This window comes from Nerophis ophidion, linkage group LG04, assembly GCF_033978795.1.
Source record: "Nerophis ophidion isolate RoL-2023_Sa linkage group LG04, RoL_Noph_v1.0, whole genome shotgun sequence".
Taxonomy (NCBI): Eukaryota; Metazoa; Chordata; class Actinopteri; order Syngnathiformes; family Syngnathidae; genus Nerophis; species Nerophis ophidion.
This window is the reverse complement of record NC_084614.1, coordinates 41,088,658-41,110,612: the sequence shown is the minus strand read 5'-3', so window position 1 is coordinate 41,110,612 and position 21,955 is coordinate 41,088,658. Positions and strand designations below refer to the sequence as shown.

The 21,955-nt window shown below is 45.7% G+C and overlaps 1 long non-coding RNA gene across 1 annotated transcript; it reads left to right on the top strand.

The window, feature by feature from the left end:
- Positions 1 to 1,912: 1,912 nt before the first annotated feature.
- LOC133550566 (uncharacterized) lies at positions 1,913 to 3,676 on the top strand. The gene is made up of 3 exons (XR_009806316.1): positions 1,913 to 2,041; positions 2,135 to 2,179; positions 3,275 to 3,676. It is a non-coding gene; the product is annotated as an uncharacterized LOC133550566 (long non-coding RNA).
- The last annotated feature ends 18,279 nt before the right edge of the window (positions 3,677 to 21,955 follow it).

Genomic DNA, 21,955 nt, shown 5'->3' with positions numbered 1-21,955 from the left:
GCTTTTGCAGTTTTTATTATTCACATATGAGCTTGTCAAAATACTTAGTGGTGCCTCTCACTCTGTCACCATACAGGCTGTAGCCAAAAGGCCAGCCATGCCTTAATTTTAGGTTAATCAAGGTTTATTCACTTTTTGTACTGGTTTGTTTCTTGGTATGTAAGAAATGCTAAAAAAATAACCACAATTTAAAGTTTTTTTTATGTTACCTCAATTGATTTTGTTATTTTGTTCGAGGAAACTAACTTTTAAAAAATTCAACAATATTTTGACACAAATGCAATTTTAGGATCACAATGGTTGTGTCGGGCTGGGGCATGGATTAAGGTTGTTTCTTCGACGCAGAGGGAATCTGGCACGGGCAAGACGTGAGTGTGAGTACATATTTTTATTTAATACTATCACTAACAAAAGATAAACAAAAAGCACTCACAGTGGAGGTACAAAACTTGGCTACAAAATACAAAAATGAAACAAAAACACTTGCTCGATGGCATGAAATAATGAACATAAACAAAAAGACTTAGCACAAAAGCAATTGACTATGAACTATAAACAAAAACTTACATGGACAAAATGAACAGCGTAGCAAGGCATGAAGCAGATAACCGAGGGCGTGAAGGACGTGCAGCATGGGAAGGTGTGTGAAGATGCCAGAACGAAGATAGAAAAAGAATGACTTAAACAGTAGCTGTGATGTTTAGTGAAAACAGGTGTGAGGCTGGGGAGGTGACAGGTGAAAACTAATGAGTTGGCATGGTAACAAGACAAATAAGGAAATGCAAAACAGAACTAAAATGTCCAAAAAACTAAACATAACCTGAACAAACATGGCAAAAAAACAAAATTATCTTACAGGCGTGACAGGTTGAGCACATTTGTTATATTGAATACACATGTTTTATTTGCTCAAAACTAGAATTGTATTTATTGTTAACATTTATTTTGAAGTGAAATTTGCCAGCGAACACAATAATTAGAGTCTTCTCACTCCTCTTTGCACTGCAGTGTGCAATGACCATATATCAACCTGCACCACATTCCAGGTAACCATTTGCCATTATGATAAAGAAGCATGCATCCATCCATTTTCTACCACTTGTTCTTTGTGCAATCAAAATAAAATGTGTGATTAATCTGCGTGTATACATGATTAATGTAATATGTTTTGTGATCAATCACACACGTTATTTTTGAAATCCCACATTAAAACTAAGCAAAACATTGAGACAAAAGTCCATAATGTATTAAAATTATTCAGATATTTATTACATTCATTAACTGTGGTTAATGTTGACTACAATATTATAATTTGTTTTCTCCCCAACCCCAAAACAGATTTACAGAGCAAGTTGCTCGAATGTATTTTATTCATCATCAAGCAGGACTGCAACAAATTCTTGGCAAATAACCATTCCTTCTACTCTTTTGACAAACAGCAAGTTGGCGAAAGTGTGATTAAGAAGAGCTGCTCTATCTAGTGGAGTGTTTGGTTTATCAGACGTTACCAAAAAACGTTGTTGTCGTTAAAGGAGAACTGCACCTTTTTTGGAATGTTCCTAACATTCACAATCATTATTAGAGACAAGAGCATATGTCTTTATTTTATTTTTTTTAGGATTTTAAAGATGATAAAACGCTTGCAAGCCCTCTAAAAAAACTTCAAAACCCTCCATCAAAGTTTTATACACACACTGCAAGTGTATATATAATGTAGTAACAGACACGTTCATAACAGTATGCAATATGTTCAAGATTTACCGTATTTTGGTCATTTTATGCACAGCCGGAACCAATTCTTCGGTATATTTACGGTATTTCCATTTCCATAGCAGTGCGCTTCCAACATCCTGCAACACATATGTTCCTACTCCCGGAATTAAACTCTAATGTGTGTTCTAATCATCACAGACTTGGTAACAGACAACGAAGATGACTATTTTTGGACAGATGAGGATTCACAACCTTATCTTTTTGAAGCTGAATATATGGAGGATGAAGTGCTGCAGAAAGAAGAAGAGGCTGAAACATTGGAGCAGAGGTAAGCCGACAGAGTACGACATGGTCACGCTGCAAATCTGGAACTTTGAGCCAAGCTATACCAAATTAATGGTTCATTTACCAAAATCTACAGGAAACGTTGCCGGTCAGCTTGACTAAACAGACAACTGTCCATCGGGTAAGTGACTATACTACTGCTCATAATACGTGCAACACATCACTGTACAAACTGTACAAACAAAACATGAAATACATTACAGATACTGTAATATGATACAAACTCAAACGTGTTTCGTGCTGACGTAGAAGCTAGCTTATCTCTTTCCGTGGTTAGCTTTTACGACTAATACCGAAGCAAGCCAATGTGTTACTACGTGTTCACTCTTACAATAACAATATCGCTACACCTTGGTTATTATACAAATTACGGAATGTAAATGAAGTAATGTTGGCGATTTTTTAATGCATCTTTTAAATGATTTAGAGCAGTGCTCCCCAACCACCGGGCAGCAGAAGAATTTTTTATACATTTTTAATTTTATTTTATTTAAAAATATATATATATATTTTTTTCTATTTTTTTTTTTTTATTAAATCAACATGAAAAACACAAGATACACTTACAATTAGTGCACAACAAAAAAAATCTCCTTTTTTCATGACAAAAACCTCCCTTTTTCATGACAAAGAAAAAAATTATCAAGCGTTGACCGGTCCGCAGCTATGATTTAGAAGTAGAATTAAACAAGACAATTTTTGTTTGAAAAATAGTGTCTTCTTGTCTCTTAAAATGATTGTGAACGATAGGCAAAAAAAAAAAAAAAAAAAAGTGCAGTTTCCTGTAATAATCACTTAGTATATACTAAATGGAACACAGGTGCATGTAAAAAAAATAGGCTTGAGGAAACCAAATAGATCATTACAAAAGTTGCATCAAATATTCAATTCCTAGTTGGGTAGGTATTCAGTTGATTAAGCACAATTTAATCAAACATTGAAATGTCATTTAATGTAAATATTAGGGCTGTCAAATTATTAACTTTTTATTCAGATTAATGACATTTTGGAATATGGATGGATTATGATGAATCACTCGCTTACATCATTGAAATTAAGTCAATAAAAGACCCCGATATTTATACACTGTGAGAGGAGGGGCGTGGTCACGTGCCGCCTGTGGACGGGGCATGCACAGGAGCCGGCTGGAAGCAAGATGACAGGTGAGTGGACACCTCAGCTGCAACGAGTTATCTAATCACCTGTCTCTATTTAGCAGCGATGGTGACTGCAGGGCGGGGCTGAAAAGCCAGACGAGACCACGCGAGGGGCGGATGAGGGAAGAGACGCTCGAGGCAAAGAAACAGTTTAAAAAGATTCTGAGTGACCAACTGAAAAGACTTGGTGAATGAACGAAAAGAAGAAATTCTGTCATAACGAAAAAGAAAAGAAGACATTGTTGAATGAGAAAAAAGAAGAAATATTGTGTGAAAAGTCATTAAAAGAATCGTCAACTGGAAGTTCGGCTCTGATTCTTCGGTCATGAAGAACCCCGCGACACAAACATGTCACATTGGCGCCCAACCAAGCGAGGACCGAGGAAAGATGACGACCACAACCCCTCTGGAGGCGCTGGGAAGAGTGCTGGCGGAGGTGTCGGCAGCCACCCAGCAGCAGATGGAGGCAAGTATGCAACAGACGCAGGTACTGCAAGCACTGGTGAGCCAGACCGGAGGAAAGGAGAAGGAGAAGGGGACCTCCATGCAGAGGATGTCGGAGAGGGAGGACCCGCAAATATTCCTCGATGTATTCGAAACCACAGCGACAGCATGCATACACACACACATACACACACACATACACACACACACACACACACACACACACACACACACACACACACACACACACACATCCTTCTCCAGCACCATCAAAGGGGGGGCATGGGGATTATAATACTTGTCATGTTCCTCCTTCTGTCCAGGATCCCGGCGCTGCGCAAAAGGGGCTTCCCCCGCAGACGGCACCTCGAACGCCAGGGCCGGTGTGCTGGGGGTGTGGCCAACCTGGTCACGTGAGAAGGGACTGCTCACTGATGGAGGTGGGGCAAGTGATACGGGTTGTCGAGCCCCCAGCACCCGCCTCCGATCCAGGGGAGGCATACTGTGTCCCGGTAAGGGTTAAAGGGAGTATATACCGGGCGATGGTGGATTCGGGGTGCAAACAATCCATGATCCACCAAAACCTGGTTCGACCCGGGGCGTTGAGGCAGGCAACACAGGGGCGAATTAGGTGTATTCATGGGGATGTGCACACGTATCCCATTGTTCCAGTAAAAATTTGGCATCGGGGACAAAAGCATAGTGTGAAGGTTGCTGTAAGTGCGCACCTTACGCCTCCCATAATATTAGGGACAAATTGGCCGGGGTTTCCACTTCTCGTGACGCAATGTGTGGGGAGGCGTTCACGGACTGTAGGAAAAGGGGAGTATCCGCGCGGTTCTCAGTGGCGAGGCGGGGCCTTCCGACACTGCCGAACGGGAACCGGCGGGGGCTTCGCGGGACGCCCCCCCGGCCTCCTATTGGCATCCCACGGAGGATTTTCCCCTCGAGCAGTCGCGAGACGAAACTTTGCGCGCGGCCTGGGACCAAGTCGACCATATCGACGGTCAGCTAATGCGCCCGGGAGCAGCGCGGGTATTCCCGCATTTCTCCATAATGAGAGATAAGCTGTATAGAGTGACCCATGACACTCCGGGAGAAGAAATCATCCAGTTGCTGGTGCTGAAACGCCACCGGGAAATTGTTTTACAGGCTGCGCATGTGAACCCAATGGCTGGACATATGGGTTACGACAAAACACTTAATCGGGTAATGGCCCGGTTCTATTGGCCGGGCATTCGGGCAGACGTGCGACGCTGGTGTGCCGCCTGCCCGGAATGCCAACTGGTAAATCCAGCGGCCGTCCCAAAGGCGCCCTTGCGCCCATTACCACTTATAGAGGTCCCATTCGAAAGAATAGGCATGGACCTCATCGGGCCATTTCACCCGAGCTCACGGGGATATCGCTTTGTGTTAGTCCTAGTGGATTACGCAACGCGCTATCCCGAAGCAGTGCCTCTGCGCTCCATCTCCGCAAGGAGCGTAGCGCAAGCGCTGTTTCAAATTATCTCCAGGGTCGGGATCCCGAAAGAGATCCTGACCGACCAGGGCCCGTCCTTTATGTCACGCACAGTAAAGGAACTATACGGATTACTGGGTATCAAAGCGATCCGCACCAGCGTGTATCACCCCCAAACAGATGGGCTGGTGGAACGGTTGAACAAAACGCTAAAAACAATGATCCGTAAATTCACGCACAAGGACAAACCAAATTGGGACAAATGGCTGGATCCCCTCATGTTTGCGATGCGGGAGGTACCCCAGTCCTCCCTAGGTTTTACACCAATCGAGTTGTTGTACGGCACGAAGCCGCGTGGAGTGCTGGACATAATTAAGGAAAGCTGAGAGGAAGGTCCAAGCTCCAGTAAAACTGAAGTCCAGTACGTTATGGACTTGAGAGCAAAACTCCACACATTGGGGCACTTATCACAGGATAATTTGCTCCAAGCCCAAGAACGCCAAAAACGCACGTACAACCAGGGAACCCAGCTGCGAAAATTTGCACCGGGAGAAAAAGTCATTTTATTCCTTCCAAGTTCCAGCTCTAAATTACTTGCGCGATGGCAAGGACCCTTTGAGGTCACACGGCAAGTGGGGGGAGTGGACTATGAGGTTCGGCGCTCGGACCGAGGCGGAGACACCCAAATTTACCACCTCAATCTGCTGAAAGCATGGAAGGAGGCGGAGCCTGTTTCCATGGTGACGGTAGTAAGAGAGGAGGAGGAGTTGGGGCCAGAGGTCCCGCGCACTGCCCCTTCCCCTCCCCTCCCATGTGATGATCACCTCACGCTCAAACAGAAAGCGGATGTTGCAGCGCTCCAAAAGCGCTTTTCTGATGTGTTCTCCGCGCGGCCCGGTGTTGTGCCGAATTCTGCACCCCCGCCGTAAAATGCACCCCCTGTCGGGAGCGCGCTTACGTCACTCGGTTGCATCACCCGTCTCGAAAAGTAGCTAAACTCGGCTAAAATCGCCTCTTTCGGCATAAAAATGTACATAACAAGGTGAATAATCCAAGTTGTCTTTACTTTGGATATATTAATGGATGGATTAATTGTGATTCTTTAATGATTTCGCCGCCATTGCCTTTAATGATTTCGTCGTCATTCAATCGCCTCTTTCGGCATAAAAATGTACATAACAAGGTGAAATAATCCAAGTTGTGTTTACTTTGGATATATTAATGGATGGATTAATTGTGAGCCTTTAATGATTTCGCCACCATTCAGATAAGGCGAAAACAATAACCATTTAATATAGGAATATTTGCTGTCCCGAAAATGTATTGAAGTATTGTATTAAAGAATATATACACCAAAGTAAGCCTCTATATGTACTTTTTTAGAGACATCAAGGAGAACAAATGTTTGCTGCTTCACTCGACGGGATCCAATACATGTATTTTAAAAATATGACATTTTCTTTAACTGTAAGAAGCTCATGGGTGGATGGATGAATACATTAATAAATGAATGCATCTGATACATATCGTTGTTTTGATTTTAAGAATTTTCAAACTGAACATTCACAAATAACTTTACCAAAAGTACCCGAAATACCAGAGATGGAGTTATGGTGGGGGTGCATTTTCAGTGAAGAGTTGATTTCAGCTGCCTGAACACCTATCTATCTCTGGCTAGGATGGTCGTAGAGACATGAAACTCACCCTGGTGACTCATCCTTACCCCATCTGTATACTGTGAAAACCATGTGATGATTGGACCCCCACAGGCGGAGTTAGGGGGGGGTGCATTTTCAGGCAGCACAATAGCCCACCTGCCGGAAAATGCATCCCCTATCTATCTCTGGCTAGGTTGCTCGTAGAGACATGAAACTCACCCTAGTAACTCATCCTTACCCCATCTGTATACTGTGAAAACCATGTGATGATTGGACCTCCACAGGTGGAGTTAGGGGGGGGGGGTGCATTTTCAGGCAGCACCAATAGCCCACCTGCCGGAAAATGCATCCCCTAGCTATCTCTGGCTAGGATGGTCGTAGAGACATGAAACTCACCCTAGTAACTCATCCTTACCCCATCTGTATACTGTGAAAACCATGTGATGATTGGACCTCCACAGGCGGAGTTAGGGGGGGGGTGCATTTTCAGGCAGCACCAATAGCCCACCTGCCGGAAAATGCATCCCCTAGCTATCTCTGGCTAGGATGGTCGTAGAGACATGAAACTCACCCTAGTAACTCATCCTTACCCCCTCTGTATACTGTGAAAACCATGTGATGATTGGACCCCCACAGGCGGAGTTAGGGGGGGGTGCATTTTCAGGCAGCACCAACAGCCCACCTGCTGGAAAATGCATGTTTTTCCCCTCTAAACTCTCTCCCTTTGTTTATAATGCCAATTTTTTGCTGGATTTAGTCTCTATAAACTCCAAGGAAAACAATACCCGGCTGGGGACAATTTTTGAAATCGGTCTCCAAACTAAGGCATGCGGGCCGAAAGCGGCCCGCCGGCGTCCAAAATCCGTCACTCGCTTGCATCACTCGTCTCGAAAAGTGTCCAAACTCGGCTCGGAATTCGCCTCTTTCAGCATAAAAAAGTACATAAAAAGTTGAAATAATCCAAGTTTTCCTTACTTGTGAATGTTTAAAAATTGTGAGCCTTTAATGAGTTTGCCGTCATTCAAGTGCCTTTAATGATTTCGCCGTCTTAAACTTAAATGTTTTTAAATTTTAAGTTATTTACTGAATTTGGATGAGCCTATAGGGCTTTGCACTTTGTTTATTGTATATAGGTTTTTTTTGTATTCTATTTTAGTTACTTTGAATTTACAACTTCCTGGCGCTGTTTTGTTCTGTTTTTATGTTTTGTAATTTTTTATACTGTTGTTGGACTTATTGTGATTATTTTTTTCTCAACTATTTGTAAATGTTGAAATTTATAAATAAACATAAAAAAAAAACTCGGCTGGTTCTATTTTTGTTACTTTGAATGTACAACCCACAAGGGAAATTGTTATTTGTTTGTATCAAAAAAAAATTGCATTATATCTTGTTTGATAAGAAATTATATTTCTTCTCCTCTGATCTGACAAAAAAATATTTAATTACAAGACTGGTTTCAGATTATATTAAAGTAATACCGATGTATTCATTATGTTTATAATATATAGCGCTCACAGAGAAGTGGGACCCAACATTCATTCACACCTGGTGGTGGTAAGCTACATATGTAGCCACAGCTGCCCTGGGGTAGACTGACGGAAGCGTGGCTGCCAGTTTGTGCCTACGCCCCCTCCGACCACCACCAATCATACATTCATCATTCATTCACCAGTGTGAGCGGCACCGGGGGCAAGGGGGAAGTGTCCTGCCCAAGGCAGTGATTTTTTTTGGATGTCAATAGGTGGGAAGCGAACCTGAAACTCACAGGTTTCTGGCCGGCCGCTCTACCCACTACGCCATGCCGCACCTATATATATATGTATATATTACACACACACACACACACACATTGTTGTATATATACATATAAATATGTATATATATATATGTATACATATATACATATCACGATGTGTGTGTAGTATATATAGATATAGATATATATGTATATCTATATAAATATAAATATATATATATATATATATATATATATATATATATATACTGTATATTACCAAATAAACGCCTCTTCCTAATAATAGCCCATGTATAGCGATACACCACAACTGACTGGAAGTGGGGGAAAAGCTGGGAAAGTAGGCAAAAGTCCTCAAAGTTTTAAAAAATCAATCACACAAGTCCCGCAGCTGGCCACCCGAGTCAAGGGATGCCCAGCATGTCCATAGCGCACACCGCAAAGTCACAATGGAAGTGGGGGGGAAAGTTGGGAAAGTAGGCAAAAGTCCTCAAAATGTTCAAAAATCTTGCCTGGGATGGATTCCCACAAGTCCCCCATGTCCCAAAAATTCAAAAAATGAATAAAAATCCAGGGGCCGGATTTTAGACGCCGGAGGGCCGCTTTCGGCCCGCATGCCTTAGTTTGGAGACCGATTTCAAAAATTGTCCCCAGCCGGGTATTGTTTTCCTTGGAGTTTATAGAGACTAAATCCAGCAAAAAATTGGCATTATAAACAAAGGGAGAGAGTTTAGAGGGGAAAAACATGCATTTTCCAGCAGGTGGGCTGTTGGTGCTGCCTGAAAATGCACCCCCCCCTAACTCTGCCTGTGGAGGTCCAATCATCACATGGTTTTCACAGTATACAGATGGGGTAAGGATGAGTCACCAGGGTGAGTTTCATGTCTCTACGACCATCCTAGCCAGAGATAGATAGGGGATGCATTTTCCGGCAGGTGGGCTGTTGGTGCTGCCTGAAAATGCACCCCCCCCTAACTTCACCTGTGGAGGTCCAATCATCACATGGTTTTCACAGTATACAGATGGGGTAAGGATGAGTCACCAGGGTGAGTTTCATGTCTCTACGACCATCCTAGCCAGAGATAGATAGGGGATGCATTTTCCGGCAGGTGGGCTGTTGGTGCTGCCTGAAAATGCACCCCCCCCTAACTCCGCCTGTGGAGGTCTAATCATCACATGGTTTTCACAGTATACAGATGGGGTAAGGATGAGTCACCAGGGTGAGTTTCATGTCTCTACGACCATCCTAGCCAGAGATAGCTAGGGGATGCATTTTCCGGCAGGTGGGCTATTGGTGCTGCCTGAAAATGCACCCCCCCCTAACTCCGCCTGTGGGGGTCCAATCATCACATGGTTTTCACAGTATACAGATGGGGTAAGGATGAGTCACCAGGGTGAGTTTCATGTCTCTACGAGCAACCTAGCCAGAGATAGATAGGGGATGCATTTTCCGGCAGGTGGGCTATTGGTGCTGCCTGAAAATGCACCCCCCCCTAACTCCGCCTGTGGGGGTCCAATCATCACATGGTTTTCACAGTATACAGATGGGGTAAGGATGAGTCACCAGGGTGAGTTTCATGTCTCTACGACCATCCTAGCCAGAGATAGCTAGGGGATGCATTTTCCGGCAGGTGGGCTATTGGTGCTGCCTGAAAATGCACCCCCCCCTAACTCCGCCTGTGGAGGTCCAATCATCACATGGTTTTCACAGTATACAGATGGGGTAAGGATGAGTTACTAGGGTGAGTTTCATGTCTCTACGACCATCCTAGCCAGAGATAGCTAGGGGATGCATTTTCCGGCAGGTGGGCTATTGGTGCTGCCTGAAAATGCACCCCCCCCTAACTCCGCCTGTGGAGGTCCAATCATCACATGGTTTTCACAGTATACAGAGGGGGTAAGGATGAGTTACTAGGGTGAGTTTCATGTCTCTACGACCATCCTAGCCAGAGATAGCTAGGGGGTGCATTTTCCGGCAGGTGGGCTATTGGTGCTGCCTGAAAATGCACCCCCCCCTAACTCCGCCTGTGGGGTCCAATCATCACATGGTTTTCACAGTATACAGATGGGGTAAGGATGAGTCACCAGGGTGAGTTTCATGTCTCTACGACCATCCTAGCCAGAGATAGATAGGGGATGCATTTTCCGGCAGGTGGGCTGTTGGTGCTGCCTGAAAATGCACCCCCCCTAACTCCGCCTGTGGAGGTCCAATCATCACATGGTTTTCACAGTATACAGATGGGGTAAGGATGAGTCACCAGGGTGAGTTTCATGTCTCTACGACCATCCTAGCCAGAGATAGATAGGGGATGCATTTTCCGGCAGGTGGGCTGTTGGTGCTGCCTGAAAATGCACCCCCCCCCCCTAACTCCGCCTGTGGAGGTCCAATGTTCACATGGTTTTCACAGTATACAGATGGGGTAAGGATGAGTCACCAGGGTGAGTTTCATGTCTCTACGACCATCCTAGCCAGAGATAGCTAGGGGATGCATTTTCCGGCAGGTGGGCTATTGGTGCTGCCTGAAAATGCACCCCCCCCTAACTCCGCCTGTGGGGGTCCAATCATCACATTGTTTTCACAGTATACAGATGGGGTAAGTATGAGTCACCAGGGTGAGTTTCATGTCTCTACGAGCAACCTAGCCAGAGATAGATAGGGGATGCATTTTCCGGCAGGTGGGCTATTGGTGCTGCCTGAAAATGCACCCCCCCCTAACTCCGCCTGTGGGGGTCCAATCATCACATGGTTTTCACAGTATACAGATGGGGTAAGGATGAGTCACCAGGGTGAGTTTCATGTCTCTACGAGCAACCTAGCCAGAGATAGATAGGGGATGCATTTTCCGGCAGGTGGGCTATTGGTGCTGCCTGAAAATGCACCCCCCCCTAACTCCGCCTGTGGGGGTCCAATCATCACATGGTTTTCACAGTATACAGATGGGGTAAGGATGAGTCACCAGGGTGAGTTTCATGTCTCTACGACCATCCTAGCCAGAGATAGCTAGGGGATGCATTTTCCGGCAGGTGGGCTATTGGTGCTGCCTGAAAATGCACCCCCCCCTAACTCCGCCTGTGGAGGTCCAATCATCACATGGTTTTCACAGTATACAGATGGGGTAAGGATGAGTCACCAGGGTGAGTTTCATGTCTCTACGACCATCCTAGCCAGAGATAGATAGGGGATGCATTTTCCGGCAGGTGGGCTGTTGGTGCTGCCTGAAAATGCACCCCCCCTAACTCCGCCTGTGGAGGTCCAATCATCACATGGTTTTCACAGTATACAGATGGGGTAAGGATGAGTCACCAGGGTGAGTTTCATGTCTCTACGACCATCCTAGCCAGAGATAGATAGGGGATGCATTTTCCGGCAGGTGGGCTGTTGGTGCTGCCTGAAAATGCACCCCCCCCCTAACTCCGCCTGTGGAGGTCCAATCATCACATGGTTTTCACAGTATACAGATGGGGTAAGGATGAGTCACCAGGGTGAGTTTCATGTCTCTACGACCATCCTAGCCAGAGATAGCTAGGGGATGCATTTTCCGGCAGGTGGGCTATTGGTGCTGCCTGAAAATGCACCCCCCCCCTAACTCCGCCTGTGGGGGTCCAATCATCACATTGTTTTCACAGTATACAGATGGGGTAAGGATGAGTCACCAGGGTGAGTTTCATGTCCCTACGAGCAACCTAGCCAGAGATAGATAGGGGATGCATTTTCCGGCAGGTGGGCTATTGGTGCTGCCTGAAAATGCACCCCCCCCTAACTCCACCTGTGGGGGTCCAATCATCACATGGTTTTCACAGTATACAGATGGGGTAAGGATGAGTCACCAGGGTGAGTTTCATGTCTCTACGACCATCCTAGCCAGAGATAGCTAGGGGATGCATTTTCCGGCAGGTGGGCTATTGGTGCTGCCTGAAAATGCACCCCCCCCTAACTCCGCCTGTGGAGGTCCAATCATCACATGGTTTTCACAGTATACAGATGGGGTAAGGATGAGTTACTAGGGTGAGTTTCATGTCTCTACGACCATCCTAGCCAGAGATAGCTAGGGGCTGCATTTTCCGGCAGGTGGGGTATTGGTGCTGCCTGAAAATGCACCCCCCCCAACTCCGCCTGTGGAGGTCCAATCATCACATGGTTTTCACAGTATACAGATGGGGTAATGATGAGTTACTAGGGTGAGTTTCATGTCTCTACGACCATCCTAGCCAGAGATAGCTAGGGGGTGCATTTTCCGGCAGGTGGGCTATTGGTGCTGCCTGAAAATGCACCCCCCCCTAACTCCGCCTGTGGGGGTCCAATCATCACATGGTTTTCACAGTATACAAATGGGGTAAGGATGAGTCACCAGGTTGAGTTTCATGTCTCTACGAGCAACGTAGCCAGAGATAGATAGGGGATGCATTTTCCGGCAGGTGGGCTGTTGGTGCTGCCTGTGGAGGTCCAATCATCACATGGTTTTCACGGTATACAGATGGGGTAAGGATGAGTTACTAGGGTGAGTTTCATGTCTCTACGACCATCCTAGCCAGAGATAGCTAGGGGGTGCATTTTCCGGCAGGTGGGCTGTTGGTGCTGCCTGAAAATGCACCCCCCCCTAACTCCGCCTGTGGAGGTCCAATCATCACATGGTTTTCACAGTATACAGAGGGGGTAAGGATGAGTCACCAGGGTGAGTTTCATGTCTCTACGAGCAACCTAGCCAGAGATAGATAGGGGATGCATTTTCCGGCAGGTGGGCTATTGGTGCTGCCTGAAAATGCACCCCCCCCTAACTCCGCCTGTGGAGGTCCAATCATCACATGGTTTTCACAGTATACAGAGGGGGTAAGGATGAGTCACCAGGGTGAGTTTCATGTCTCTACGAGCAACCTAGCCAGAGATAGATAGGGGATGCATTTTCCGGCAGGTGGGCCATTGGTGCTGCCTGAAAATGCACCCCCCCCTAACTCCGCCTGTGGGGGTCCAATCATCACATGGTTTTCACAGTATACAGATGGGGTAAGGATGAGTCACCAGGGTGAGTTTCATGTCTCTACAAGCAACTTAGCCAGAGATAGATAGGGGATGCATTTTCCGGCAGGTGGGCTGTTGGTGCTGCCTGTGGAGGTCCAATCATCACATGGTTTTCACAGTATACAGAGGGGGTAAGGATGAGTTACTAGGGTGAGTTTCATGTCTCTACGACCATCCTAGCCAGAGATAGCTAGGGGGTGCATTTTCCGGCAGGTGGGCTGTTGGTGCTGCCTGAAAATGCACCCCCCCCTAACTTCGCCTGTGGAGGTCCAATCATCACATGGTTTTCACAGTATACAGAGGGGGTAAGGATGAGTTACTAGGGTGAGTTTCATGTCTCTACGACCATCCTAGCCAGAGATAGATAGATGTTCAGGCAGCTGGAATCAACTCTTCACTGAAAATGCACCCCCACCATAACTCCATCTCTGGTATTTCGGGTACTTTTGGTAAAGTTATTTGTGAATGTTCAGTTTGAAAATTCTTAAAATCAAAACAACGATAGGTATCAGATGCATTCATTTATTAATGTATTCATCCATCCACCCATGAGCTTCTTACAGTTAAAGAAAATGTCATATTTTTAAAATACATGTATTGGATCCCGTCGAGTGAAGCAGCAAACATTTGTTCTCCTTGATGTCTCTAAAAAAGTACATATAGAGGCTTACTTTGGTGTATATATTCTTTAATACAATACTTCAATACATTTTCGGGACAGCAAATATTCCTATATTAAATGGTTATTGTTTCGCCTTATCTGAATGGTGGCGAAATCATTAAAGGCTCACAATTAATCCATCCATTAATAAATCCAAAGTAAACACAACTTGGATTATTCACCTTGTTATGTACATTTTTCTGCCGAAAGAGGCGATTGAATGACGACGAAATCATTAAAGGCAATGGCGGCGAAATCATTAAAGAATCACAATTAATCCATCCATTAATATATCCAAAGTAAAGACAACTTGGATTATTCACCTTGTTATGTACATTTTTATGCCGAAAGAGGCGATTTTAGCCGAGTTTAGCTACTTTTCGAGACGGGTGACGCAACCGAGTGACGTAAGCGCGCTCCCGACAGGGGGTGCATTTTACGGCGGGGGTGCAGAATTCGGCACAACACAGGGCTGGCCTGAAAAGCCAGACGAGACCACGCGAGGGGCGGCTGAGGGAAGAGACGCTGGAGGCAAAGAAGCAGTTTAAAAAGATTGTGAGTGAACCAACTGAAAAGATTTGGTGAATGAACGAAAAGAAGAAATTCTGTCATAACGAAAAAGGAAAGAAAAGACATTGTTGAATGAGAAAAAGAAGAAATATTGTGTGAAAAGTCATTAAAAGAATTGTCAACTGGAAGATTGGCTGATTCTTCGGTCCTGAAGAACCCCGCGACACAAACTTGTCACATACACAAATGGCATTTTATTCTCGGAATTTCATCCGGAAAATTTTTTTTATGTTGTACTTGAATGCACCACATTTATTTGCACAAAACTTGACAACAGTTTTATCTAAAGTTTTTCCAGGCTGTATTTTGGCATGAAAAATTCCAGCGAGCACACCAGTCGGAGTTCCTCACTTGTTTTTGTCCTGACATATGCATAGATCTGATCACTAAACGTATTGCGGTTAAGGTAGAAGCGCTTGTACGGTCCAAATTAATTATTCCCAGATGGCGCCGTCGTGTGTGGCTTGCTGTCTGCTGCTCTGTCTGCTTTCAGTTTTTGTTGATTTTGTCCTGCTGCACTAAACAGTTTGAGTCACTGCTGGAGTATGATCGCCAAGAATTGTTGTTTTTTTGACCACCTATCAAAAATATTTTTTCTTTTGATTTTGCTGGTCCAAATGAAGTGCCCCTGTTGCTGTCAGGTATACCAGCTCACCTCTTCCAGTTTCCAGGCCCGAACATTCCGCGGAAGCGTCGCCGCGGCACCCGTAGTGGCTGGCGGGTAAAGCAGAGTACTGTTGGCGTGCTCTTCCAGCGCTGCCTGGACGGGAAACGGATTAAGCAGTTCCTTTGTTGCTTTCTGGCCGTCCGGGATCCATCAGGTTACCCTGTACCGGAAATCGTCCCCGATGAGAGACCCTGCACTCGCGGCACCCGCACCTGTGCAGCTCGGTGCCGCCAACGTGGGGTGAATCCTTCAAATTTAAAGATGCTGTGCCGGTGTTGTACCGAAATCTGTTACCCATCGGAATTTGTGACTCCAGGGGGTGATGTTCCCATGGTGTTTGTTTGATGGTTAAACGGCAAGGCCAAAGAGGAGGAGAAGAAGAACGCTTGCGTAAATGGCGTAAACTATCCTTAATGCTGAAACGTCAGTTGTCAGAATTTCGGCATTAATACATTACACATATTCTTGAAATCAATCACTTGCTTTCATTATAGTATGAGTCCATTGTATCAGCTGTTGATTCTCTCTCACACTCATACATTTTCCAATATAGATAAGGCTATACATGCACATGCGGTTGTTCTGTTTGTTATGGCTGTAACCTCCCTATTCTTAAAGGCCTACTGAAATGAGATTTTCTTATTTAAACGGGTATAACAGGTCCATTCTATGATCATTTCGCGATATTGCCATATTTTTGCTGAAAGGATTTAGTTGTGAACATTGACGATAAAGTTTGCAACTTTTGCTCGCTAATAAAAAAGCCTTGCCTGTACCAGAAGTAGCAGACGATGTGCACGTGATATCACCGGTTGTGGAGCTCCTTACATCCGCACATTGTTTACAATCATGGCCACCAGCAGCGAAAGCGATTCAGACCGAGAAAGCGACGATTTCCCCATTAATTTGAGCGAGGATGAAAGATTCGTGGATAAGGCTAGTGAGAGTGAAGGACTACAAAAAAAAGACAAAAAAAGACGAGGGCAGTGGGAGCGATTCAGATGTTATTAGACACATTTACTAGGATAATTCTGGAAAATCCCTTATCTGCTTATTGTGTTACTCGCGTTTTAGTGAAAATATTGTTACGATCCACTACTTGGATCGTTTGTTGTTTGCTATTGTGTTCTCTTTTGATCATGTTTTGGACTCTGCTGTTTTCCTGAGTTGAGCACTTCCTTGTTTTGTATTCGTCACCATGACAACCTCATTTGCTTCACCTACACTGGCGCCTTCACCTGTTTGTAATTATGATTTTAGTATTTAAGACCGCCTGATACCTTTGTTCTGATGGCCAGTTTGTTTGCCACCCGCAACAGTTACGTGAGTTTTGTCTATCTGTGTTCTGTCTGCTAAGTGTAGCTTAGCCTCTGCGCGCGCGGCTCGCGCATTTGAACTCTGAACTCTGCCTGTTGCTAGCGTTAGCCTAGCTCCCCGAGCTTATTTTTACCCCTTTGTACAAGTGTTACTTTGTATTTTATATTTAAACCTGTTCTTACATTCTATCCTGCTTGTTCTGATCCCCTGCATCGAGAGGTGGCTTTCCTCCCGCATTCACTATGCGGCGCACGCGTAACAAATATATAGTCATACCTGAAAGTCGGAGGGGTGTGGCCACAGGTGTGGTGCCCGCCACCGTCTCTGAGGGAAGCCACGTTTCTCGGCGAGGCGAAGCGAAAGCAGCCGTTGGGGCTGGGCTGAGCTTTTTTTTTCCCCTTCCTCCACGGTGTAAGCATCCCACATCCGGGGGCGGCCGGTCGGAGTAGGCAAGAGAGTCCGCAGCTGCCTCTTTGACAGGTGCACAATGAATGTCTACGATAAGAGCCGACTTATTACCACAATATTCTCACCGAAACCTGCCAGTTGACATGTGGTAGGGAACCATGTTCGCTTGACCCCTCTGTTCCATAGTAAAGGTTCATGTCATCTTTCGGGAATGTAAACAAGGAAACACCGGCTGTGTTTGTGTTACTAAAGGCAGCCGCAATACATCGCTTCCCACCTACATCTTTCTTCTTTGACGTCTCCATTATTGATTGAACAAATTGCAAAAGATTCAGCAACACAGATGTCCAGAATACTGTGTAAGTATGCGATTAAAGCCGACGACTTATAGCTGGGATCGGGCTGGAACAAAATGTCCGCTACAATCCGTGACGTCACACGCACGCGGCATCACACCGACGTTTTCAACAGGATACTTCGCGCGAAATTTAAAATTGCAATTTAGTAAACTAAAAAGGCCGTATTGGCATGTGTTGCAATGTTAATATTTCATCATTGATATATAAACTATCAGACTGCGTGGTCGGTAGTAGTGGGTTTTAGTAGGCCTTTAAGCCAGGCACCAAAATTACAATTTCCCGCCCTTTTTACACCCCCCTCCCTTCATCTCCATACACTTTTTCTCATTTGGACCCACAGAATCAGGACACACTAATGTTACATTTTCCGATAAGCCCGTAGGAGTTTTGCCCAGCCAACTGGGCGTAAGCTTATGGCATTTCACACTATTAACAGGAGGTGGCGCCATACCAAGGCACTTGAAACATTTGGCTTTATCCAGTTTGTGTTACGGTTCAGACCCCTGCCAGCGCCGCTCGTCCATCTGTGCGCCACTCGGGACACGCCCACGGGCGCACACATCCAGGAACGAGCCGCGCGCGTCCCCGCCCTGCAGCAGCCGCCAGCTGCAATCAGTCACCTGCAAACTTCACACCTGATGGTAATGACGGAGCTGCCTTTATAGACCTGGACAACCTGCCATCACTGGCCGGATTATAGCCATCTGTACCTGACTCTTCCCGTGTTTCTCCTGGATCCCCTGTTATTCCCCTTGCCTGCCTTTTGGATTCTCGACCTCCCGCTTGGACACGTTTTCCCACGGACTTCCGCGTTACTTCACTCTCGTCAACATTTTGGTAAGACATCCTCCATCTAATCTACACACATAGCCTTACACCATACACACTTGAGTTTTGGTCAGACTTCATTTCCTTGGTTTATTCATTAGCAGTATTAGTATTATTATTATTATTATTATTATTATTATTATTAGTACTACAGATTTATGTATATATTTACTATATATAATAAATCTTTGAACATACTGCCACCTGGTGTTCGTTTGCCGTCACCTCCCCTTTAGTCAAACATAACAGTATAATCCGGCCAATTGATTAGGGACCTGACGGTACCTTAGCCCTGCCCCAGTGACTTTCGTTCAGCCCCCTGTGAATTTTTTTTCTTTCTCCTCCTCTTCTCCCATTCACTTTCTTTTTTTTTGCTCCACACGGGAGGATTTGTCTTGTCCCGTCAACATGTCTTGGAAGGGGATGTTCAGTAGCAATATTAGCAAAGAGGAATTTTCTCGTCGCCTGGACACCCTCTTTCCACCCTTAGAGACTGTTCCTCAGTCTGCAGGAAGCGTCTGGCATCCGATTTTGGAGGGGGGGGATAGTACTGGTGGCTGTGCTGGTGTGGCGGCGCAGTGGCACCCAGACAGGCTACCCCCTGCCAAACTAATTCCACCTGTCTTCCGCTTTTCTCAGCCACAGCCACCAGTTCCCTGGCTAGCGACCGAGCTAGCTCCAGTCCCCAGACTAGCCTCTGAGCTGGCACCAGTCCCCAGGTTAGCGCCCGAACTAGCACCAGCCCCACAGCTAGCCTCCGAGCTAGCGTCTGTCCCCGAGCTAGCCCCTGAGTTAGCACCAGCCCCACAGTTAGCCTCCGAGCTAGCGGCAGTCCCCGAGCTAGCCTCCGAGCTAGCGGCAGTACCCGAGCTAGCAGCAGTACCCGAGCTAGCAGCAGTACCCGAGCTAGCGGTAGTCTCCGAGCTAGCCTCCGAGCTAGCGGCAGTCCCTGAGCTAGCACCCGAACTAGTGCCTGCCCCAAGGCTTAACCCCTCGTTTCCACCAGCTCCCTGGCTGGCCCCTGTGTCTCCACCAGCTCCCAGGCTGGCCTCGACCTCTGCTCCTCGGCCTGCAGCGCCGACTTCAGTACATCGGCCAGCTCCTCAGCTGCCCTCCTCGTCTTTGGCTTTGATGACTTCCGCTGCTTCCACGCCGCAGATGACGTCCGCTGCCTTCACGCCGCCGTCTTCCTATGCCTCCACGCTTCAGACGTCACCTCCTCGTTTCTGGCGAGACTCACCATGGCGTCACTCGCGTCCGCCTCCACGACTTCCAAGATGGTGGCCGTTCCTTGGTTGCCCGCCTCGCCGGCGTCAGCTGCATTCTACTCGCCATCGCCACCAGACTCGTCCCCGGTGGATTTGGGGACACTTGGGCTGGCGACCCACCACCAGTTCGCCCCTCCGCCCTCCCTTGACTTTTGTTCCTGTGCTCTTGGTGTTTCGACCTGTGGGACATCTGGAAGCTGTCCATAAGAAGGGGGGTACTGTTACGGTTCAGACCCCTGCCAGCGCCGCTCGTCCATCTGTGCGCCACTCGGGACACGCCCACGGGCGCACACATCCAGGAACGAGCCGCGCGCGTCCCCGCCCTGCAGCAGCCGCCAGCTGCAATCAGTCACCTGCAAACTTCACACCTGATGGTAATGACGGAGCTGCCTTTATAGACCTGGACAACCTGCCATCACTGGCCGGATTATAGCCATCTGTACCTGACTCTTCCCGTGTTTCTCCTGGATCCCCTGTTATTCCCCTTGCCTGCCTTTTGGATTCTCGACCTCCCGCTTGGACACGTTTTCCCACGGACTTCCGCGTTACTTCACTCTCGTCAACATTTTGGTAAGACATCCTCCATCTAATCTACACACATAGCCTTACACCATACACACTTGAGTTTTGGTCAGACTTCATTTCCTTGGTTTATTCATTAGCAGTATTAGTATTATTATTATTATTATTATTATTATTATTATTATTATTAGTACTACAGATTTATGTATATATTTACTATATATAATAAATCTTTGAACATACTGCCACCTGGTGTTCGTTTGCCGTCACCTCCCCTTTAGTCAAACATAACAGTTTGAAGCCCACCTTCCAACTTATTAGCGGTTACAGAACAATACAGAATCGCTTCGAGATTGGCAAACTCTTATACTCTTGGGACGGCGTGGCGCAGTGGGAGAGTGGCCGTGCGCAACCCGAGGGTCCCTGGTTCAAATCCCACCTAGTACCAACCTCGTCACGTCCTTTGTGTCCTGAGCAAGACACTTCACCCTTGCTCCTGATGGGTGCTGGTTGGCGCCTTGCATGGCAGCTCCCTCCATCAGTGTGTGAATGTGTGTGTGAATGGGTAAATGTGGAAGTAGTGTCAAAGCGCTTTGAGTACCTTGAAGGCAGAAAAGCGCTATACAAGTACAACCCATTTATCATTTATACGGAACAGTGATTTCCGGAAGAGTTTGACTCCAATCTAAATCATGGAATCAAGCACCTATAGAGAATTGGTGGAATACCTTACCGAAGGGAAAATACAAGCGCTTCAACCTGAAAAGAAAAGCGGCAAACTACTTAGTAGAAGGCAAGTTATGGTACCTAGCATCGCACTTGATGACTACCCCAACAAATGCCAAATTGCCTCAAGAAGTTCAACGACTTAGTATTATTATAACAAAATGTGATGGTGTTAATGTATTTAAAGAAAAACAAAGTATTCCCTTTCTAAATTTACAGTTTTACATTATACTACAGCATAATTCAGTGTTTGTAGATTTTCATACTTAAGATGGACTCTATCCTAGCACGAGAATGTGGCGCAACTTTACTCAGGTGCATAAATGTGTCTGAAATTGTACACCTTTTAACCTAAATCCATGGAAACTTGAAGAAAAAGTGAAATTAATGTTAATTTCCATTTTTTGTTCCAAAAAAAAACTTTCTGTATATTTTGGTATGATGGCAATTCTCTGCCTCATCGAATATTGACCCTTTGAGGCCGTGCCCATATCCTCTGAGTTGATTGTGTGATGGATAAGATATTTTTTGTCGCGGATTTACTCGTGTATTGTTTTTTTGAGGAATAAATAAACAGTCTCGGAGCCATATTTTCATTTTATTAATTTAATAGTCTAAGACTAAATCTTAATCTACATAGATCCTTCATGAATGAATATACATTGCCCCCACGCCCTTTGTGAGTTTTGCATTTCATTTGTATTGAATCTGGCCGCTCACTTTGTTAGGGGTGAGCACAGCAAGTAAAGCATTGAAATTTCAACATTAAACAAATACCATTGCTGCAATCTCTGGATTTCAAATCAGAGATATTTGTATTTCACTATATTACTTTTCATTGTAAGAAATAAGCTTTCAATTAATGCTTTGATTTGTCATGGATGGCATGCTATATTACCTCCGCCACAAAGGATCAGCCAAAGAGCTGAAAGTCAAAGTGGTGTGTGATAAATGATAAATGGGTTGTACTTGTATTGCGCTTTTCTACCTTCTAGGTACTCAAAGCACTTTGACACTACTTCCACATTTACCCATTCACACACACATTCACACACTGATGGAGGCAGCTGCCATGCA